Source organism: Mastomys coucha, unplaced genomic scaffold (assembly GCF_008632895.1).
Source record: "Mastomys coucha isolate ucsf_1 unplaced genomic scaffold, UCSF_Mcou_1 pScaffold16, whole genome shotgun sequence".
Taxonomy (NCBI): domain Eukaryota; kingdom Metazoa; phylum Chordata; class Mammalia; order Rodentia; family Muridae; genus Mastomys; species Mastomys coucha.
In genome coordinates this window covers 62,627,995-62,647,317 of record NW_022196898.1, presented here as the reverse complement: position 1 = coordinate 62,647,317, position 19,323 = coordinate 62,627,995, and the positions used below count along the sequence as shown (strand labels likewise).

Sequence of the window (19,323 nt, the reverse complement as noted above, 5' to 3'; positions counted from 1 at the left end):
GACTGACTGAGTCTTTGGAAAGTCTCAAACCTGAATTTTTTGCCTAATAAGAGGCACTATAAGAGAAATCTTGGTAATGTCTCTGAAAAAGGAGATGATATAGAGGATTTTTTTATACCATGTTATCACATTAATGGGCGTAGGCTACATTTGTAGTGTTCCGTGTTACACAGTGATGCTGTAGTGGTACACCTGAGCTAATGTCAACAGGCAATTCTCTACAGTTTATTCAATGTTAAATTTTCATGTAGGGCACAAAATATATGGATATTTATGATCAGTCAAAATACTAAGCCATCTCACTAAAGGGAAGCTATGTGCCAAGAGCTCATAAATGTCTATTCTACAACTACTACAATAACGAGTAATGGTGTTATAAATAGCACTGAAGATACTGACTTTTGGCATTATCAGTGTTAACATAAGGAATCGAAGATTCCTGTAACAACCTGTACAGTTGCTGGCTGCTATTATCTGTGCACTTGACTTAGAGCACCAATGTCCTCTAGGTCAGTATTTTGGTAAAATTTTATAACGTAAGTTTAGAACACAAAACAACCTCTGTCCTGAAAGGAGGTAGCTTTGATATAAATTCATGTGCTTTAGGATACTCAACTGTAGTTCGATTATCATACCACAGTTATAGAAGTAACATTTGGGTAGACATCCTCACAATTCATCAATAACCATTGTTTCTCAGAGGAACTAAATAAAATGCTATATATACATATATATATATATACACACATGCATAATATATATATGTATATGTATACATATATATATGTTTGAATTATTGACTGCTAAGGGTTGTTTGTGGAATGAAATATCTCACCAATAAAGTAAATGTAGGCAGGGGATAATATTGTATATAAACTCTATATCATTTTAGATTTGAGATTCTAATGAAGTTACAAAGAACTGTAAAACTTCTTCAGAGGGCAGCATAGAGTCTCACTGGATTATGATAAAATTCTTTTCTTAAGAACTAATGAGAGTCTGATTTTGTCTAAGAGCCGGACCATGTGACTCGAGGCTTACATATTAGTCACTTCAGTCATCCCTTCAATAACAGTTCTGCAGTTTTTGTGCATGCTTCTGACTACACAACAGAGTTTGAACTTTGAGTCACCAAATTAATCCATGATTCTTCTTATCTTTGATGACATCTGCAGTTCACACAAACGGGGAACTATTCTTCAATGTAACATTTTTTTCAATTCAAATTGTAGCTGCTTTGATATATGCTAAATTATGAAATGCTATTATCTTGCCATTTTATCTTCTTTTATGAAATACTTTGATTTTCCTTAGCTATTTTATATGTCCAACCTGTATTTAATGAGTTGTTTTGCATTTTGATACAATATATTAAAGTCTTGGTTCCAAATCTTTTTCATTTATCTTATATCATGACTGAAGTATTACTAACTTACATAACAAAAGTGGATTTCTATATAAGTCTGGATTTAACTATGGACTGATAAAATTCCATTTCAATAGAAAAAATTCTGAATAGCCAATTTTTATGATGTATTCAGAAAGCTTCACTATATAGAATGTTTGGAAAAGATTACTTGGCAAATGTATTTAATGTCTCCTAAATAAACTAGAATCAAAAGGCAGTTCTTCATGCATCTTTAACATGCCTTTAAAAGCCCTATAACTCAAGTTTCCACTAAATTATATTTTTATTGTAAATAAAAATATAGTGCAGTAGATTTTTAAAAAATCTGACAAAGTCTCCTATTTGCTGTCTCCTAAATATGGCATTTAAAAAGAGCATCAAATACAATAAGCATTCAGATTGTCTACTGTCATATATCCTCTGCTTTTATGGATTTTGTCTAAAGGTTATATTTACTTTCAGTAATTATGTGCAAAACCTCTTAACTCTTTCCTCACTGATTGCAAGTTTCCTTACAAACTTCAGGAAAGTTTATACAAAACATAATTTTACTTGTCTTTATATGCTAAGGATAAAAGATAGTTAAATGATATATGACATGAATATGTTTGTGTATAACACACACATATATACATATATAGTAGCATCAAATATTTATATATATGAATGGTTTGAATGTTAGTATAAAATGAACTATTAAGATTAATGATGTTAGAGAGAACACTGTATTAAATAAAAATATTGATTGCCTAACAATCTTATTTTGAGAAATATTGTATCTAAGCTATGTGTGTTAACATCAATAAAATTTGCAGTATAGTTTTAACTCTTACTGTCATTTCATATACATGTCTATTTAAGTTTATGTGTATTCTGTTAGTTCTAATATATTTATGGTTTATATATTCACATATATAAAGCATTCATATATGTTAGATTAAAACACCTGAAAATGCCAAGAAAAAAATTCATGTCTTTGCAAACATAATCAGTGCAGTGTCCTGATCCTAGAGCTGTGTTTGTCTAAGTGACAGAATTTCTTGACCCCATGAGCACTCATGCAACTTATGGGCTTCTCTATCTGCCTTGCCAACAGTTGCATAAGGCTGGCAGGGCATGTGGAGACACAGTGAGAGGGCTGGCTCTGTGTTTTACATGTGCTTCATGATTTGTACAGAAGATAGCAATCTAAGCCTGTTGACAGTGCTGTATGACATTGACCAAATGCAGTTGCCAGGAGACAGTTCTATGAAATGTCTGACCAATGTAAAAAAAGCAAGGATTGCTGCCAAGGATGGTGAAGCTCTGAAGAATTACTGATGATATATTTCTACTCCAGTTCTCTGGAAATGAACCCATTTTTTCTGCTTCTACAAAAACTAGAGTCAGCAATAGCACCCTACAGATGACTCTAAAGAGCACATACCTTTTCGTGAAAGTTTAAATAGCATTAATACCTGCTGTGGCCCTTTAAGAAAGAAGAAATATCTTAGAATGTAAAGGAGGTAAAATGGGTGCTGGCTTTAGACTACCACAAAAGTCTTCATAAAATTGTTAAATATCTGGGGCATGTTTTTATAGAAACTATTGTGGGGCCAAATTTACCTACTGTCTATAAGTTGGTAAAGAACTTAACATCTACTAAGTAGATTTTTTCCTAGGATACCAAGGGTCAGCACACAGTCATAAAAACTAGTTATCCAGGACAAGGTTGACAAATGAAGGGATGAGCAAATCCCTAAAACAGATCCTATTTGCCTGACTTTTACCCTGTGCATGTTATTCCTTACCCTTTACAAGACACGCTGCATCAATGATAAGTCAAAACTTCAAACTCTACATGGAGATGGGTAATCAGAGCTTCTGCTGTCAAGTTTCTCCATTTTGATATTTTGTTTTCAATATCATATATGTCTTTTACAGATGATACATAGAATAGGTTTTTTGGATCAAGAATTTGGAAGGGATTTCCTTATCTGGGTTCTTGAATGAAGACATATGCAGTGTGGGTCAAAAGAACCTGAAATTATCTACTTCACCTGAAGCCTTGGAGGCAATTATCACGGCAGTAGAACAGAAGATGCATGTGATCTATTTTGTAATTAAAAAATGAACCTCTGATCAGCATTTTCATGTCTATCACAGAAGAACCTAGAAGGAGTAAGAACTGAATGTTTACCAGGTTTACTTATTTTCCTACATAGAAAATGTAATAGTTTTGTTGTTGTTGCTTTGTTCTTTGTTTTTTAATGAAAGCTAAAATACTGTATTAACAAAACTGTCAACATTACTCACTATGCTATAGAATACCTGGCTTATGTGGTTAGAATAGTGCATTTTACCATTTTTCAGAACCCAAACTTCTTTGCCCATATCATGTGCCAGGTAAATGCTTTCAATAGCCTTAAAATATTCAATTATAACTTTCGTTCTGTTAACTTTTAAAGAAACTTTGAAGTTACTGGATTTTTTCATCTGTGCTGTTTTTAAATTTTAATTATCTAATATTTCTTCATATGGCTGAGAGCACCAAATGAATAAGAAGAAATAAGTAATTATATAATTACATTTTTAGTTCTCAAAGATCTATATTTTTAGAGTTACAAGATTGAATGTAGAAAGAACAAAATATTCATGAATACATTTATGATAGTAGGCATATATGTTATATATTTATAATGTATCATAAATATATCTCAAATTATATATCATATATAATATATAATATACTAAAAGAGCAAATGACAAAAGACAATGGACTAGAGAAAAAGACATGTAAGCTGTCAAAGGGCTGTAATAATGTCTTCTATTTTATTTTCTTCTCATCTGTATTATCTCTTTCAATCTGTTTTGCAATATCTCATTATCACCAGAAATATTACAAATAAATAGGAAGCCTGCATTTATGGATTAGTATATGTTTTTAGAACATCAATGATGGGTTAGATGACCACTTTTCTTGACTTCTTAGATCTCTTTCCTATGTCCATTCATGGTTCTCCTGGAACTTAAACATTCTCCCATGTTATTTTTTTTTGTCTCTCTCACAATTCCCTTTTATATATTCTCAATTTCAATATTTCACTCCCTGTGTCTTAATAATGTGGTTTCTGCTTTCTGTTTCTTGGATAATTAGAATGATCACACAGTTTCCCCTTGATTCATACACAGATGTTAAAGACAAAAGAAAAGGCAGTTTAAAGACAAGTTTTTTCAAGAAGTAATAATAATTTATCAGTTGATATTTGTAACATTTAAGCTGAAAATGATACCAATCAGCAAAGGAATTGGCAGCTGAACAGAGGATGTGTTAGTGTTTCTCCCTGGGGGCATTCAAAATAAGAAAGAACCTTTTTCCAGCTGATGTTTGTGATTATACTTAAAGAGAGGCCAGGGAAAGGAAAAAGGCATGTGACAAAAATATGAAAGTGAAGCATTAAAACTTAAAATTGAACACATGAGCTTTGAGTTGCATATTCTGTATGACCAAAGCCCAGCTTCTGGTTTAAATACAGGAGGATCTATGAAAGTCTTGGAAGAAAAGTAGCATATAGGTGAAGATTTTCTTCATATATCAAAGAAAGACTTGGTATTTCACACCTGGTTGAGTCCCAAGCCAGAAAATAAATTCAATTAGATTGGAGACAGAAGTGAGCTCAAGGACACAAAAAGCTGGATCGAGGAAACCAGTTGATCATGGTTGCAGGCACTCTGGCTGGGATTCAGACACTCAGTGAATTGAGCCTGCTATGATGACTCCAGGTAACCTGTCACTATACCCAGATGAAGCATTACACATCAATCCTCATGTGAAGCCCATCAATCCGGGACCTGAGAGATAAAATAAATTATGAATGACCCAGAATTGTTACTGTTTTAAAGAAGTACGGGAACAGAAGTAAAGCAGAGATTGAAGGAAAGGTCATACAGTGCCTGGCTTAATGTGGCATCCATCCTATGGGTAGGTACTAAACCCTGACACCATTACTGATCTTATGTTGTGCTTGCAGACAGGAGCCTAGCACGACTGTCCTCTTAGAGGCTCTACCAGCAGCTGACTGAGCCAGATGCAGACCCAACCATTGGACTGAGGTCAGGTTCCCCTATGGAAGAGTTAGGGTAAGGATTGAAGGAGCTGAAAAGGATTGCAACCCTATAGGAAGAACAACAATGGTATCGATTAACCTGGACCACTGGGAACTTCTGGAGAGTAAACCACCAACCAATGAACATATACAGGCTGGTCTGTGGCCTCAGATACATATGTAGTTGAGGACTGCCTTGTCTGGCTTCAGTGTAAGAGGATGCACCAAATCCTGTAGAGACATGATGTCCCATGGAAGTGGGATGCCAGGGGGAATGAGATTGGGGGTTGGGGGGAATTGGTGGAAAGTTTCATCTCAGAGGCAAAAGGGAGGGGGTTAGGTGAAGAACTCTTGGAGTGGGGACCTGGAATGAGGACAACATTTGAAATGTAAATAAAAAAATTAAATAAAAGTGGACATGGCCTTGTTATGTGAAGTATATCATGGAGTTTGGTTTTGAGGCTGTTGATATTCAAGCCAGGACCAGTGTCAGTCTTTCTTCCTGCTGCCTGCTTATTGAGATGTAGAACTTTCAGCTACCTCTCTAGCTCCAAATCTCATTCTTTCCATTGTTAATGATAATGGCCTAGACCTTGGAACTATAAGGCAGTCTGAACTGAATGTTTTCCTTTATTAAAGTTGCAATGGTAATGCTGTCTCTTACAACAACAGAAACCATAACTAAGACATAGTCATAGTCCTAAAGATTATATACATAGATACAAAAATCACCTTTCAAAAATTTTTCATTGGTTATTTTGTTTGTTTACATTTCAAATATTGCCCCACTTCCCGGTCTCCCCTCCACAAAAATAATTAATGAAAAATAGTTGAGACATGATATTAAGTGAAGGCTTAAGACTCACACAGCCATACAGATGTGAGATCACCCCCCCACACACACACACACACACAAGTAAACACACACACACATTCAGGAACACACATACAGAAGCTATTTTTGCAGACAGTATCACGATTAAATTTGCTAGTATTAGGAATCCTTTAAACTTTTCTATAATTTCCACCACTTTAAATATTAATATTCATTTTGTTTACATATCTCCTAAAATATATCAGAGTCAAAAAAAATACCTGAATGAATGGAGAAGTTTGTGAATTACTTAGGTGTAGCTTTTTGCTCTAATAAAATTAAAACATTTTGTATTTACGGTATAAAATTTTTACTTATTTCGCACATGTATTCTATTAGCCAACTCTATAGGAATTGAATTTAACCAACTTAATATATCCACCAGTTTTATTTTAGCTATAACAAAATATAGAAATTCTTGAATTCTAAAATATAATACAGAATTATTTGATTCATACCATAAATCACTGTAAAAGCACAATTAAAATATTGGACATATTGACTTTCTTTATTCCAAAAAAGAGGTAGCAGTTAAACAGTTTAAGATAACAGGGCAGATCAACACTGGTAGAACAAATTAATCTCCAAAGAGCAAAAATTTCCACTTTCTACTTTATAGCCTAACTAAATATTTGGAAAACTTGAGCTTCTGATTTAATAAAAATGACCTTTTACTCAATAGACTATTAATGATATCGTATTTTTCAGAGTAATTTAACTAGTTTATCTCATAATTCCTCTGGCTGAACATATGTGAGCACCCTGCATAGTTCTCAGTGTGAAAGAACCTTCCTTCCACCCTGCCTTCAGGGTCTGGAAGGATTTATCTAGAAGTTTTGTTCGTACTAGTTAATCCACTTCATGAGTGATTAATTTAGTATGCAAAATTGACGGCGTCTACTTGGTTAAGAAAAGCAATTTAAATCCTTCGCAGAGATGTGAAAACGTTTTTGTTTTGCTTTTTGTTTTTTTGTTTTTTGGGGTTTTTTTGAGAGGGGGTCTTTGTCTTGGAGGTCATCAAGCAGTCTTGACTCCCACAACCAACTCTGGCATTCTGCTAGTTTCCATCTCCACAGTATCAGCATTAGAAGAGCAAACCATTACACCCACCTGTATATGTGGATTCTATGCCTTGAACTCAGGTCCTCACGTTTACTGACTGAGCTATGTCTCACTTTACTGACTGAGCTATGTCTCAGACTAAAATAATTCTTTACTCAAAATGGTGGGAGCTGTTTCCGAAGAGGATATGCAGAGCGACCTACAGTTAATACTCACTACTAGGAGGTAAAATTTCAGGTTTCATATGAAACTTAGTGTCCATAAAAGTTATAAAGTGTAGTTATACTTTACTGTGTTCAGACTAAATAAAGTTATTCACTTTTTTAAAAAAACAAAGAAACAAGGATTTTTAATCATTTTGTAAAAATCTCATCTTAGTTTTGCTTTTTAAAAAATTTTTAATCCTTATTTATAGTTCAATCTTCATCACCCTCCAGGTCTTCCCCCTGGCTGCTCACCATCCTATACCTCTTCCCCCATCTTCATAAGGATGTTCCCACCCCACCCAATCCCCATTAAAAGACATAAATGTTGACTATGATTAACTCGACATGGGTTAAAAACTCCCTGAATTTAAATTTGCCATCATTTGTACTATAGATTTTAAAACTTCGCATGGATTATCATTTTTTTAAAAAGTAAGTGACCTAGTGAATATAATAAAGCACTTTAATTTTATTAGACTTTCAATTCCACAGCCATTCAAGCTTCACATTTTTTATGACCCTGCTGGTAAAGAACAAGAGTCTATCTCTATTCTTTAACTAGTATTTTGTGTGTGTGTGTGTGTGTGTGTCTGTGTGTGTATGTATGAGAGAGAGAGAGAGAGAGAATATGAGTATTGGCCACCTGTATGGTATGTGAAAACAGTCATAGAGACCAGAGAGCTTTGGATACACAGGTACTTAATTGACAGGTGAATATGAGTTCCTTAATGTGGGTGTTGGAAGTTGAACTCAAGTCATCTGCAAGAGCAGTGAGAACTCTCTGTCTCTGTCTCTGTCTCTCTCTCTGTCTCTCTCTGTCTCTCTCTCTCTGTCTCTGTCTCTGTCTCTCTCTCTCTCTCTCTATATATATATATATTATACATACATACACATTATATATACACATTATATATACATTATATATAATATATATTATATACTTTTCATATATACATATGAAAATAGAATTATTCTTTTCATATAATATAGTCTGATTATGGTTTTTCTTTCCTTATCTGCTTCTATGTCCTCCCCTTCTCTCCAGTCGTCTAACTCCATGACTTTTTTCTCTCTTGCTTTAGAAAAAAGAAAACAAAACAAATAACCAGACAAATTAAAAACAAAAACAAAAACAATTTAAAATAGAATAAACCAAAACAAACAGAAACAAACAAATGAACAAAGAAAGAGAATGAGAGGCACATACGCATGCAGAGACATGTCTGTTCATAGAAAAACCAATAAAAACACAAAATTGGAAAGCATGGTATATAAGCAAAAGTTGTAACTGCTGAGTCATCTCTCTATCCTAAGCAAAAGTTGTAGCTGCTGAGTCATCTCTCTAGCCTAAGCAAAAGTTGTAACTGCTGAGTCATCTCTCTAGCCTAAGCTGGTATTCTTTGTTTTGTTATTGAGAAATCACTGATGGAGTCTGAACTTGCTTCCTCTTAGCACCAGGAAGCCTTGAGTAATGTGGGAAGGTAATAAAAATAGGTGCTTCCCATAGATCTTCTGACAGAAAGATGGACTTAAAATAACACAATAGAAAAACACATCCAATGTATGTTTCCAAAGACTCAGTCTACCGCAGCTTATAACATTATCTACTACTGACCAACGACTAAAACCTTAAAGTTGCACATTTACCTTGTAGTTTTTTCTTTCAACTTTTTCTTGTTCCAGGACAATTGAATAAAATAGTGGTCATGCTTAATGTTTGAGCTGATTTTTTTTCTCCTGTCACTTTTTTATGGTCTAAGACTACTTGGAAGAAACAAACAAACAAACAAAAGCCTACTCGTAACTTTGAAAATTAAAAAAAAAAAGACTAAACCCAATATGTAATAACTATTTCAAATGACACCCAAATGATCTCTTCTAATAATCTTGAGTTACTTTGAGTATTATCACTGCTTTAGCTATGAAACAAAAGACATTGTAAGCATTACCAAATAATTTATTTATAAGGGACTATTTATTTGTCTTTTAATGATTTGATAAGTTAAAGGTAATTGTATTAATAGTTTATCATGATTCCACTCTGTAATTTTTGTCAAAGGGAACAGAAGCACTTGAGTCCTTCACCTACTTGCCTTTGTTTATTCAAGTGCACATATGCACACATGTGTGTCCATGCGCATGGAGCCATCCATGCTATATTTTTAAGCAAGGTCTCTCACTAGGAGTTGGGATTCCCTGATTACATCACACTAGCTAGCCAACCAGCCCCCATCACCATACAGCGCCAGCACTGGTATTGTAAGCTATTACCACCATGGTTGACTTTTCTATTTGTATTCTAGGGTTTGATCTCAGGTTTTCATGCTTCTTCAGAAAGTGCTGTATGAATTGAGCAATCTGTCTAAACCAAGATTTAAGTTTTTATAATAAGTACAATTTTATGATACAGTCTATATTTTCACCCATTGATTCATTCTGCTATAAAGTCTAAATTTATCAGAATCTAATCTCTTCTGAAGCTAAAGTATTTTTAAAGGTTTACATAAACCAAGGTATCTGTTTTAAGGAAGCTTTAAAGATGCCAGGATGAGATGAGAGTTGTCAACAGACTTCTCTTTACTTTGCAATGAATAGTTTTATATTGTATCTTGAGAGTTTGTCAGCAAAGATAAACCACAAAGAATCAGAATCAGACCAAATAGAAGCGGGGGAGCAATTATTCCCAATTACCATTCGATATTGAAAAAGTATCTCTTTCGAAATGTTTAAAATATATATGAAGACCCATAAAATTGGCATATATACTTTCCTGCCTTATTAGTTTAATATTCATATTTAATCCAGATAATTTAAACCATCAGAATATTTACTTTATACTATGTCAATTCTATTATATTATGGTGTTTTAGACTATATAATTTAATATTTTATAAATGCAAAGAGAAACATGTATAGCATAACCAATGTTTGTATTTGTATTTCTCTTGCTTCCAGTAAACTTTTTTCTTTTATATTCATTTAAAATGTGCTTCCAAGTCCAATAAATGTGACTACTACAAATTGTAATGCTGTTTCCAAAACTTGAATTTTTTTCCATAATCATCTAAATTCAGGGATTTCTAGCACAAATTGAAATAGTAGGAAGGAGTGTATGAACCTGAGGATGGAAAGAGATCTCTGAAAGGCTGTCCTCTGCACATGGCATGGCTGCTGCACACAAACTCAAAGCAACTATGTCTTCCTACACAAGACCTGCACAAGATCAAGCCAGATAAAACTTCCAGCTTGGAGGAGGAGGGAGTGCTGATGCATCAACAGTCAATGAGGAGTTATTGGACCTTAATGGCTATTGTGGGAACAAGAGTTATTTTCTTTTTGAGGGACTGGTAACTGGTAGGATCCCCATGTCCCAAACGAATGATTTTATAGCACTGAGCATTGGACTTAGTAGACCAAAAAGATAAAAGCTAAAAATAATAAGAAGAACAACAGTAGTAGTAGTAATAATAATAATAATAACAATAATAATAATAATGATAAGGACCTGATGTTGTGAGTGACATGTGAAAAAGAGGTATGGTTGGAATGAAGATATGGGTGGGTATATTTACCCTATCAACTATATCATACTATAATGTCAACTATAAAGATTATCAAAGCACTGAGACTAAGAAATAGCATGGTTTTGGTCAAAATAAAAAATATCATAAAATTGTTGCTCTAATTATTATTACTTTAATAAAAATAAGCCAGTGACAATATTAGCAAAACTGTATTATAGTTCATTCCAAGTTCTTTGGAATACAAAATACAAAAGCTGTGCCAATGATTATTTTTACAATGGCAATAAAATCTCTGGCAAACACAAACGTTATGTATCCTCCTAACTACAATTATATCATTTTCCATATTTTGTAATTAAAATATGATAGTGATGATGAGTGTGATTGTGATGACAAAACACAGCTATTATACTTAAGTTTGTCATTAGGATGTTTGAAAAACATTACTTTAAATGGAGCTGAAAATGTTGCAAAAACCCTACCAGCATTCACAGTACATATATGACATATACAGCACCTATACCACATACACAGCAGAGGAATGCCTGGTCTGGCTTCAGTGTGAGAAGATTTGCCTAACCCTTGAGAGACTTGAGGCCCCAGGGAATGGGGAAGCCTGGCAGGTGGGGTAGGGGCATCCTTTTGGAGACCAGGCAGGGATTGGAGGAACGGGATGAGGAACTATGAGAGGGCAGGCTGGGATGGGTGCAATGATTGAATTGTAAAAAATTAAAAATTAAAAACAAAACAAAACAGGAGGTAGAGGCCAAAACTCTAGCAGTCAACTAACCTCTTCCACAGAGAGAATAGATATTGCAGTGCATGGATAGTCCTTTCTTACCTCAGCTCAACTGGCACAATGTGATTCAAAGAGACAAATATACTTATATTTTCAGAATCTTCATTTGGGTCATGTTTTGAGACTCACCATATACTTGTACAAGTTGTACAGGAGTTATTTATACCCCCAATTAGTGGGCCTATTATTTTTTCCATTTTATTGTAGGCAGCCGCTTGGACGATAAAATCCAAGATGGCGCTGGTTCCCGATACACTGTAGCAATAGACGATTCCAGTGTGCATGCGCCCCTCCCGAGCGGGTGTATGCTGTGCATGCGCCTCTCCCTAGCAGGTGTATGCTAATGAGGGTTTGCTGGAGAACCAATCCAGGAGGACTTGGCAGCTCAAGCTTGGGTATATAAGGGGCTGTCTCCAGCCATTCCAGGCCACTCCACAGAAGCAAGCAGACCTGCAGCACCTAGGAAGAAGGAGAAGAAGAAGAAGAAGAAGAAGAAGAAGAAGAAGAAGAAGAAGAAGAAGAAGAAGAAGAAGAAGAAGAAGAAGAAGAACCAGCAGCAACATCAAGAAGAGCCGTGCCATCAAGAAGAGCTGTGACACTTAAGAACCTAGGAGAGCTGTAACACAAAAAGAAAATTCCTAAGTAAACCGTCAAGAGAAGAAGTCTAAGTGTGTTCGTCGTTATTGCTGCCATCTGGGCAGAAAGGCGCGGAACACATTTTATCTCTGTACTTAACTAAATTTCTCTATATGGCTTTTGGAAATCTATTGTCTTATTCCTACAGGATTCTTCTAGAAACCTGATTCACCATTTTATTTGCTGAGATATTCTGCACAGCAATAAACTCTGACAAAATTTTTATCTATATTAAATTTTTTATCATAGACTAATGCATTATTCTGTATTGGTAAGCTATATGCATATCTTAGGCTTCTATTAAAATAAACATTCATCATTTGCCAACCAAAATTCTGTATTCATCTAATACATTAACCAGAGCTTTAAAAGTGATTCCCCATTTTATTGTAATCTTGATCTCTATCAGGCTTAAGTTAGATCTTTAATCTATGTCAAGATACTTCTTAGGGTAGTCCCAGAACTGTGCCATTTCACTACTGTGAGGATATTAAATAAACTTAATAGGCCATGAAAACCTGCCAATACCCAGGATAGTAGAATACAAAAATAATACACAAAATCATATTTTGTAATTTATTATAAATATACATACTAATCATAAAATATACTAAAAACTACAAACTAGAAAGGAGCAGTATCGGCAGTGATCCATAATTACTCAAGGTGCCAGGAATGAGTTAAAACTGAGTGCTCATCCCTAAACTGGATAGTATCAGATACCTCTCTGAGACTCAAGATCATTGTGGAAAAGTGAGCTGAAAGAGAGAGCTAAAATGTAGGATGAAGAGCTGTGAGTTCCTGTCTTCTCGGCATGGCACAGCCAGCCAGTGTAGTAACGTGCCTGGAAAAACAAGTTATTCTATCTTCTGCACACTTATTTACCTATTAGTTTTACATGAAAAGATAATTTGAAACAAATGAGTCAGTGCCCCCTTATTCTACCTATACTGATAATGTCCTTAGATTAAAACTAGTAGAGATGTTAGCTTATAATTTCTAATTTAGAAGATTTGTTCAGAACAGCAAATACAGGAAACAGGAATTATATAGAAGATAGAATTGCATGTAATGTCTCACTTCCTTCACTGGAAGATTTAAAGTTGAGATACATCACACTGGTTCCTTGGTGTGATTTTACTTGGAAAACAGCATCCTCACAGGTAGGAATTTCCCCTTCTGTTTATAATTTAAAAATAAATGACTTTATACTGGAGGAAAAAAATTACTAAGCTTTGCAATATATTTTCCTACAATGCCAAAACAGATGGGGGATAGTCATGGGTAATTAAAGATTTATATATATATATATATGTATATATATATATATATATATATACACACACACATACACATACATATGTATGTATATATATATGTATGTATATATATTCATATATATATATATATAATTGCTTGAAGTTTGTAGAATACAGCACAAGTTTTAAACTAATCTAGTGGATTAAGACATTAAGTCTAGGGAAATTAATGACAATTTTATGTGTTTTGGTTTCTTTGCATGCTAGAGAAAAGCATTTCACTTTTTCCTACAGCTTGAAAAATCTCTAACAAACAAAACACTTAAAATGATGGTTTAAAATGTTTTAGGACAATTTAAAACATTATGTTTTTACCTGAGTTATAGAGTCATAGGTCAGGAGTCTATCTAGTTGGACTAATGAAGTCACTGTGACTTATGTCAACTAGATTTCAGAGAGGAGGGTGAACTAGAACATTGTGTCTGATCTTCAAGGTTTACAAAATGAATCTTCCTGAAGCCTTAATCACAGGAGCTACATTTTGCTAACTATTGGTAAGATGCTATGCGGTTGCTTTGAAATATTAATGAACTTAATCTTTAAAAACCCTCTTGAGGTAGGTAATATAAAGTCATTACAATGGATTAGGAAACTGAAATTTATAAGGTTAAGGGCTCACCCAAGGTCATATTCTGCTCACTGCAATTGCAGGATTTGATTTGCGGCTGATTCAAAACACACACAGCAATAACAGGTTCATTTGCGAAGTCTCTCAAAGATTTTCTGGTTACTATGAGGGACTAACTATGATTCTAAATGGCATGCCGACTTCACTTTTCCATGTTTAGGTGGTTATCCTGTGTAACTGGGGAGCTTTATATAAACCCGTTTTAGATTTACAGAGAAGACAAAATTAGATGATTGCTTTCATACCTGGCACCATAGCATATTTACATAGGTTCCATAACATACTAAAAGCGAAACGGAAGCTATGTTAGGGATTGATTGCTTCCAGACAATATAATCATGATTTAGAGATTGGCTTCCATTCCAGACCAGTGCAAACCAAGTATCTGCATCAACTGATGTTTCCACATTCCCACACCTGAAAAACTGTTCCCATTAGGTTATGGAGTATTAAGTATGCTATTACAGCATGCATTGGAACTTATTGTATAGTTCTCTAAAAATATTACTAAAACTGGAACCTCTAGGGAGTTGCTGTCTCTTGCTGTGGGAGGATCTTGCTTTGATGTTGATATCTGCTGACTGATTAGGGTGGTAAACATGGAAGGGTGGAGGTATCTACGTGATCTTTCAAAATAAAAAAAAGTAACACAATTTGAATTGTGGACAGGTTCATTTTTATCTAAAAGATATCTCTGTAGCATATAAATCAGTTTGCTTACATTTTACATACCATAGAACTTTCAAAATTAGAGTCAACCCTCTCAGACTATGTTGTTGCCTCCGCCATTCACTTTACCTAACATTCTGAATCCTCTGTTCTTATTTCAACATTGTTCCCTGCACCTTCCTTAGGAGTAGATCCTATCTCAAGAAACCACTATTTACCTATTATGTGTGTATGTAGGTATGTATGCATGCATCTATCTATCTATCTATCATCTATCTATCTATCTATCTATCTATCCATCCATCCATCCTCTATGTGTCAATTTATCTACCTATCTACTTATGAATCTATGAATCTGTGTATGTATCTATCTGTGTATGTATGTATGTATGTATGTATCCTGTATGTATCTATTTATCTACCTACATACTTATATATTTATGAATCTATCTATGTATCTATCTATATATGTATGTATGTATGTATTTATCTATCTTCTATCTATCTATCTATCTATCTATCTATCTATCTATCTATCTATCTGGTATCTTATCTCTTAACCTATCTACCTATCATTTATCTGTATATCTATGTTCATCCACAAGATAGTAACCGCTTGTTAAATTTTTCATTACTGTGACAAAAATCCCTGACATAAAGAACTTAAAAGAAGGAAGGGTTTATTTTAGCTCAGAATTTCAGGCTACAGGACACCATGGCAGATACAGCTTGGTAGCATGAACATGAAAGAGTCGGTCACATAGCCCTCACTGCGAGTAAGTCAAAAGACATGGATGCAGGTTCTCAGCTCTCCTTCTCCTTTCATTTGGTCCTGTACTCCAGCCTATGGAAGGATGCTGACCACATCGGAAGCATTTTCTGACCTCATCTCACCCAATCTAAAGACTTGCTGACAAATATGCCTAAAAGTTTGTTGTACAGTGAATGGAAATAGCAACATGAAGACAATCAAAATTGTCATTGTTCTTATTCCTTAATCATAAGATTTCCTCAACTTGATCACATCTTTGAAATACACATTTAATTCTAGTTCTCTTTCTGCTATATTTGCAGTCACTACCTTCCATGATTTTAAATGTCTAAAACTCACCAGGAAAAGTTAGAATCTGACTCTTTCAAGTTCCTATTACTGCTGATTTTTTGACTCCCTCTACTGAATTCTAAGTATTCTTAGTATCTAGACCACTGAATTCTTTCTAGACATTGTTAGTTTAACCTCGTTCACATCTGTGAAAGGGGTTATTACCTATGACACTGGCGGTCTTATGAGTATGTTTATTATACAGTAAGATTTGAAAGTCTAAATTCCTGCCATACACATAGGTATTGTTTTAATAAGCATGAAAATAGTATTAATATCTGGATGGTTAATGTCCATAACAGATTGAGTACTTAACCATCAGTCATAATACATCTTTCCACCACTTTTACTGAATAGTTTATCTCTCTAATAAAAAAAATACCTAATACAATTACATTGTTTATATTCATCAAACTCTCCTGTGACTTTCTGGCACTTCCAGTAAGATAAATATATCTTTTGCAAGATATATTTTTGGCTTTATATACTTTTCGTTTGTAGGTCTCAAACATACTTGAAGTACTCAGTACATCATATTGTATGCTCTCAGGAAAGACTTGATGTGTACACATAAGAGACTCTCTATGACTCTTAATGATTCTCGTATTCTGAGAATGGCAGGTGACTGTTGGCTCCAAACTAAAATTCGCAACTCCATTCAACCACTAACGTATGTTTTACATGTCCTTAGAAACTTAAAATCTCTCATGGATGTCACAGACATGACAGAATTGCACAATGCCTCCTAAGATAAGGCTGTCTTGTCTACATTGCTAATGTACTCTGCAGTGTAGGCATTACCTCAATCAGCCTTGCTAGATATTCTCGAGAACATCTCAGCTTTGATATCAGCACTTGCTGCCTCACCCTGGAGTTTTTACATTGTAAAGACAGCTTTTTGCCCTTTAAGCTTCAGAAGTCAACCTCCATTAGCCTCAAAAACTCTGCCCAAAGCTTTTCACCTGTCCAAATCTTCACAAAATTGAAAAGACTCAGTGGTTTTTCCCTGGATTGTACTGTGACTTAAGGGAATGTTGTGGTTGGTTTGATTTGATTTCCAGGCCATTAAAACTCTCTCCAAAACATGCTGCTCTGTGCCTTTCTATCTTTCTTCTTTTTTTTTTTGAAAAAAAAAATCACTTATGCACTCATGCATTCACTAGTGTCAAACATTGAATTTCCTCCCAGCTTTTACTTTGCATTCAAAACTTATGCCTTTTCTGTAAAAGGTCTCCAACTTATAGGCTACTTCATCTCTCTTTTTCACCAAGCTCAATAATTGTTTTTTGTACTTGAATACATTTGGAGAGCTCTTCCATTCACTTGACTACTTTGAGAGCATTGTGAGGTGACTAGGCTTCTTGCAATATTGATGTGCCTTGGAAGTAGGAAGAGTCGAGGAAAGGGAAAGAGAAGGTGAGTAGCTAGTTAGTGATAAAATACACTAGGCAAGATGGTCTTACCTGCCATCTTCAACCAGTCAGAACATATACAACATTTACTAATGTTTCTCTCTAGACAGTCATGGTTCATGGCAACTTCTCTCAAATATAAAATACTAAATATTACTGGTCATTATTATAATAGCTATAATGATAACAATAATAAGTTAAAGAATATTGAGATTTTTCACTATGAGTCATGGACAGATAGAGAGCATATACTATTGGGAAATAGACACGAATAAACTTATTTGATAAAGGGTTGGCAATCTTAGTTTAGAAGACAACAATGTCTCTAGTACTCAAAATGTAGGGTATCAAATGCCAGTATCAAATTTTCATTTGTTTTGAACAGCAAATATTTCTTATGTCTAGAAATCTGGGCTCAGTTCAGGTGAGCATTTATACATTAAATAATATTATACTCAAACATGGGGTTTTGATCATATATTAATGCACAAATGGGAAGAAGTCTGCTTCCTAGCTTACTCCATTTGCTGCTGGCAGAATTCAGGGACTCCATGCTTGCTAGGTTGAAGGTAATATTTCTCAGTTAAGTACTGGGCAAAGGAATGTTATTTGCAGTGAAGGAGGTTCCCTGCACAGCTTGTACCATGATAGCTGGAATCAGCCCTGTCAAATAAGAGAGGTAATAAGAGCAGGTAAAAGAAAGGGAAGACGGAAAAGAACGCATTCAGTTTGTAATGCTTGTCATTTTTAAATATGCTGGTTGTTTGAGGTGACAAAAAGCATTGATCATGTGTGTTAGTGGCTGAAGTTGTTTGGAGAAAAAACGTTAAAATTTGAAAACGATTCTAAAATGTAAACTTAAGAGAGTTAGAGAAAAGTCAGATTTTTGGTTTTGGTTTTGGTTTCGGTGAGGCCTCCGGCCCCTCTGCTCGGTTTCTGTTAGCAAAAGAAAGCTGTGACAGGCCCAGGGCTGAGACCACCCACCTGTGGTGCTAAATGTTGGCGGCAGCTCCTGAGATCAAAGACTGACAATCAGCTCTCTTCTGTCTGAACTGCGTTTGAAGTCCTAGATGGATAAACAGACTGTCAGCGTCCCTTCGTCTGGTCTCCTGTTGATGTTAAAAGCTTGTCGGACTTTCTTTTCAAGATCCTCCTCCGGTCTGGTGTTTATGGTTACATTGGATTACCTCGTGTTTGTGTTAAGATGGGCTGCTTTCAGTTTCCCCTGGGTCTCATTCCTGACTCTGGTTATTTAAACTGAGTTATCCTAAGTAAAGACACACATCTCAATACAGCTACCTGGTGTCCCTGTCTTCTCTCTCTCTCTTGCCCGCTTGTATTCACAGGTACTCAATAATCTCCAGTCAGAGAGCACCCAACAGAGTGAGGGTCCGCCGGCCTGACTCCCACAGTTTCGGTGTTTTGTTTTTTTGGATTTTTTTGTTTTTGTTTTTTAAACATAAGTTGATGCTTGTGTTTAAACAATTTGTTGGCTATATTTTAAAAATGAAGTGAAATTAAAAGTTTGGTTATTGATGGGTTTGGTTCGTAGCGGCGCGTCTACAAATATCAGATACAGGCAGCTCTGCGTTTTTGGAG

General features: G+C 34.9%; 1 protein-coding gene across 3 annotated transcripts in view; it reads right to left on the bottom strand.

Moving 5' to 3' along the window:
• The window catches only part of Olfm3 (olfactomedin 3), a 219,963-nt gene that overhangs the window by 71,024 nt on the left and 129,616 nt on the right, over positions 1-19,323 (bottom strand). Inside the window, exon 1 of one of the 3 annotated variants that reach the window (XM_031375245.1) lies at positions 18,709-19,092. The exons of the other annotated variants lie outside the window; for them this stretch is intronic. The gene's annotated coding sequence lies outside the window, so the exon portion shown is untranslated. Of the gene's footprint in view, positions 1-18,708; positions 19,093-19,323 lie in introns of those variants that run through there. 3 annotated transcript variants of the gene reach the window in all.